This window comes from Rhinolophus ferrumequinum, chromosome 21, assembly GCF_004115265.2.
Source record: "Rhinolophus ferrumequinum isolate MPI-CBG mRhiFer1 chromosome 21, mRhiFer1_v1.p, whole genome shotgun sequence".
Lineage (NCBI taxonomy): Eukaryota > Metazoa > Chordata > Mammalia > Chiroptera > Rhinolophidae > Rhinolophus > Rhinolophus ferrumequinum.
This window is the reverse complement of record NC_046304.1, coordinates 41,809,553-41,814,840: the sequence shown is the minus strand read 5'-3', so window position 1 is coordinate 41,814,840 and position 5,288 is coordinate 41,809,553. Positions and strand designations below refer to the sequence as shown.

General features: G+C 41.6%; 1 pseudogene; it reads right to left on the bottom strand.

Annotated features, from left to right (window-relative positions):
• Positions 1–291: 291 nt before the first annotated feature.
• LOC117013031 (glyceraldehyde-3-phosphate dehydrogenase-like) lies at positions 292–1,194 on the bottom strand (annotated as a pseudogene).
• Positions 1,195–5,288: the final 4,094 nt, after the last annotated feature.

The window sequence follows — 5,288 nt, the reverse complement described above, 5'->3', positions numbered from 1 at the left end:
ATTTATGTCGTTGCACGATATATATGTATCCCCAGAACCCTGACTGAATTTCTTACCTCTTATTTCTTTTTTTCTTTTTCCTTGTTTTTTTTTTGGCTGGGAACAGTGAACTTTATTGATGGTGCATGACAAGGTTGGGCTCCCTCAGCCCCTCCCCTTCTTCAGGGGGTCAGGGATGGAAACTGGAGGTCAGGAGATTCTCGGTGTGTCGGGGAATCAATCTGGGGCAAGGACTCCCCAGTAGCTGAGGATCTGTCTTCCTCTTGCTGGGGCTGGTGGTCCAGGGGGCTCTTACTCCTTAGAGGCCATGTAGGCCCTGAGGTCCACCACCCTGTTGCAGTAGCCAAATTCATTGTCATATCAGGAAATGAGCTTGGCAAAGTGGTCGTTGAGGGCAATGCCAGCCCCAGCATCAAAGGTGGAAGAGTGAGTATCACTGTTAAAGTTGCAGGAAACAACCTGGTCCTCAGTATAGCTGAGGATGCCCTTGAGGGGGCCATCCGATGCCTGCTTCACCACTTTCTTGATGTCATCGTACTTCTCCAGGTGACAGGTCAGATCTACAACCAACACATTGGGGGTAGGGACACGGAAGGCCATGCCAGTGAGCTTTCCATTCAGCTCACAGATGACATTACCCACAGCCTTAGCAGCGCCAGCAGAAGCAGGGAAGATATTCTGGGGCAGCCCCTCGGCCATCACGCCACAGCTTCCCAGAGGGACCATCCACGGTCTTCCGGGTGGCAGTGATGGCATGGACTGTGGTCATGAGTCCCTCCACAATGCCAAAGTTATCACGGATGACCTCAGCCAGGGGGCCAAGCAGTTGGTGGTACAGGCGCATTGCTGACAATTGAGACTGAGGGACAATTGAGGGACTTGTCGTACTTCTCATGGTTCACATCCATCACAAACATGGGGGCATCTGCAGAAGGGGCAGAGATGATGACCCTCTTGGCTCCACCCTTCAAGTGGGCCCCTGCCTTCTCCAAGGCAGTGAAGATACCAGTGGGCTCCACAACATACTCAGCACCAGCATCACCCCATTTGATGTTGGCAGGATCTCGCTCCTGGAAGATGCTAATGGGCCTTTCCATTGATGACAAGCTTCCCACTCTCAGCCTTGGCTGTGCCTTTGAACTTGCCGTGGGTGGAATCATACTGGCACATGTAGACCATGTAGTTGAGGTCAATGAAGAGGTTATTGATGGCGACACCATCTACTTTGCCAGAGTTAAAAGTGGCCCTGGTGACCAGGCGTTCAATACAGCCAAATCCGTTCACAGGAAGACAAGGCTGTCTGTCAAACGGGAGGAGCAGAGAGCCTCTTCTTCTTTCTGAAAAGTGGTTGGTAAATATTCCTACTATTTCCTGCAAAGTAAGACTTAAAGAAGACACAGCTTCTTATTTAAGTGACAAATAAGCTACCCAAATCCTATGAACCAAAAGGATACTATAAAGTGCCAAAATACTGTTGACCATCTTTTAAAATACACGAAAGAAATACAAACACTAAGAAAAATTTTTAAAAATCCACCTCCTCCTCCTTGAGAAGGTATTTCTAATTGTTGAGATAAGTAAATAAAGCAATCTTTTACTCAGATTTTGCAAGTATAGTTAATTATAATTGTTGAAGTCCAATTTGCTGAACTAATACTAGCTTATTTGGCTTTTACTCTCTATCAGACACCGTGCCAAGCTATTTACATATATTATTTATTCCTTACAACCACTTAGTGAAGGTAGGTAACATTATCCTATTTTACAGATTTAAAAAAGAAAAACAACAACAACAACAACAAATGGGGAGGCTTAGAAATTAGCCTGAGGGCACATAACTACTAAATACTGGAATCCGGATTTGAATTCAGAACTTCCTGAACTCCCCCTCATACTATTAGCCTTGCAATGATGTAGTATATTAAGTCTAATAAGAATATATATAATAATGAGCTCTATTCCACTTAATTTGTTGCTCCTTCTCAACCTAAGCATTCTGATTTTCAGGAATTTACTTCCAATTTCCAAGAAAAGGTCAAGAGAAAATTTACTATGATCAGTTACAGATCATTCTTAAGTTATATCTTAGGCATTAACAACCTAAATGCCCTTCACAAAGTACCTTTTTTTCCTGCTTAGTTCACAAGGTTTCACCCTGAGTCCCCAAAGTACTTTCATCATTAGTCAGAGAGTCCTTTATGAAAAGAAGTGATGCCGCTTTTCACCCCAAGCTGAGCTCTCAACAGTACTCCGTAATCATGACCACTTCTCCAGGGGTGTCACTTTTGCGGGACAGTTCAGCCACCAACAGCTGGGCATCTATGGGACAGGAGTGGACTCATGAATTACCCACTTGAAAATTCAAGGGGAATTTTGAGGGCCTTGGATTTCTTTTTCCAGGTCTTTTTGTAAGCATCCGGATTTCAGTTAGTAAAAAATTACTGATCTTTAGAAAAACAAAGGGTTTAAAGCCAGATTACTTTTAGAAGATCTTAGTATTTATTTTGAGTTTTATTAGGTAAGCTTTGATAATTAACTCTAATAAACCCTAAACTAGCCTGTTTGCTGTGAAAGCAGCTATGTCCTCCCTATCCTGCCCCACTTCAGGCCCAGGGGCAGACTCAGAAAGCCTACCTACATTATTACTTATGGTCACCTGTCAGTTAATTTAGGGGAAAATGTATTCACAGAGGGAAGAGTAACAGTCTGGCAGGTACTGACTGGATAGTTATTTCATATGCTGTAAAACCCACTCAAAATTTATCTAATATGGAATTTGTGGTGTCTGTTATGAACTTGTCTAAAGTCTGTATTTGCACCAGGAATAAAAAGGGTTTGCTGGCAAATAAATAATGTCTACATACTTGTAATTTGTAAAGAAAAAAGGTTGTTAAACCTGAAGGAAAAAAACATGTCTTTTACTATGGACTGAATTGTATTTCCCCTAAATTCGTATTTTGAAGCCCAACCCCCAATGTGATGGTATTTGGAGGTGGGGTCTTTGGGAGATAATTAGGGTTAGATGAAGTCAAGAGGGTGGGCTCTCTAGGGGCTGCTGGTTACCTCAGTTGGTTAGAGTGCAGTGCTTAACAACAAGGTTGCCGGTTCGATCCCTACATGGGCCAGTGTGAGCTGTGCCCTCCACAACTAGATTGAAACAACTACTTGACTTGGAGCTGATGGGTCCTGGAAAAACACACTTAAATAAATAAATAAATAAAAAGTTTGCCAAAAAAAAGAAGAAAAGGAGGTGGGCTCTCTTGATGGGATTGATGTCCTTATAAGAAGAGCTTGCTTGCTCTCTCTCCATCATGTGGGAACGCCAAGTGGGGACAGGCAAGTCAGAAAGAGAACTCACACCAAACCTGAATGTGTTGGCAGCTGATTTTGGACTTCAGCCTCCAGAAGTGTAAGAAAATTAATTTCTGTTGTTTAACCATCTCCTCTATGGTGTTTTGTAATGGCAGCTTAATACATCTTTTATTACTTTTGAAGCACTATCTGTATGCAAAGATAGTAATTTTACAGTTACCATTTGTGTGGGTTTATTAAAGCAAAATTGATAAGATCTCTTTTTGGCAACGCTTTTATGATACTCTTGGAGGTGATAAAACCGCCTTTAAAAAATTGTAGTGTGTAGCTTTTTCAATAGTTTGGACAGACTTGTACCTAGTCAGAATTCGTAAAGTTTTATACTTGCCCCAAAACTCAAACAAAGTTATTATGTGTCATAACAAATGTTATAGCCTATAAGACACCTGGGCACATTCTCACAGCAGAATTTCAGGTTTTATTTTAAAAACATTAAAATAGAATGGATTTACATGGATAATTGCTGAAGCTCGGTATTGAGTACACAAGGTTCATTGTATTATTCTCTCTACTTTTGTAGGTATTTTAAAATATTAGTAATACAAAGTTTTAAATGAATGCATACATGCAGACAAGCTACATATGAGCTAATGGGTGGACAAATTCACTTTGCAATATGTGTGGTTGCTTAGTTATGTTTTGGTCCATAACCATTTTAAAAAATGGAAAATAACAACCTCTTGGCCCCTTTTTAAAAAGTGCAAACTGTGCCAGCTGGTTTGAATGGGAGAGAATGTTTCATACTCTATTTTCACAGCTGGCTTATCAGTTTCCTAAACTCAATGAGGGTGGAACACAGGAATTTCACTATGAGGGGACTCAGGGCTTTGTTGTGGTTTGAAGATAACTGCTATCTTCCCAGGCTAACTTTTTAGAGTGCAGACATTTCCCCAGTGGGGGTGGGGTGAGGTGGGGTGGGGGCCTTAAAGATGTCTTCATCGAGTTTACAGAGTGGTTGACACTTAACAGTCTGCGGACAACTCTGCCGGCCTTGTGGGACAATGATTTGGTCTTCAATTGTTTTCACTTGGGCGCTTTCCCACACTACGCATAGTTTAAAAGCTTCTCCATTCCGTCCTACCCCTCCTCCACCCTAAAATTCCCTGAACCACAGGTGTGGCAGGCTTGCTTTGTTCAGGATGAAGTAGGGCAAGAGCTATCAGGTAAATAAGGAAAGTACCCTTTCAGTCTTCTTGCCTGCTGACGTCATGGCTGTGTTCTCTTGGCGTTAGTATGAAAATGAGAATTTCCACAATTTCAAAGGGAGTGTCTGTTACTGTTCACTACTAATCGAATAATTATTCAGGTTCTTGACCTCATTACATGATCTGGATTTCCCTGCCTGTGAGATATGGCTTGAGCTGAGGACTTCATAAGAAGCAGAAGGATTTTTTTTTTTTTTTGCAGAGTTTTCATTTTACTCATAACCTAGTTTTAGACTAGAGGTGTGGGTGGTGAGCATCCAGGCCCTTCGTGAGGCATTACACAATCTATTAGAGTTATACAGAGTGGATAGAAAAGTGCCTGTAACCCACTTTAAAAAAGTGTTTCATAATATAGACTCTGAAACCCTGGAAAATTCTTCAGGGCATGGAATTATTGACACTGTTTCTTGATTGAAGAGAATTCTCAAAACAAATACTCATTGCTCCTATAGGGTAGACGGGGAAAGGAGGACAAGGATGACAGACTAGGGGCATTGCCGAATGCTTGGCCTTTGGGCCTTATCCACTTATTGCTTCAAAGGTTTGGACCCCAATAATCACGTATAACTATAAATCACAACAGATCTTCATCAGAAATTTCCATTAAGAAGAAAGCATACATTAAGGTCTTCTCTTTCCCTTGTCTCTCCAGAATTTTTAAGGTGAATTTGTTGTCTGTGCTTTCATTATCATGAATCATATTTTGAGAGC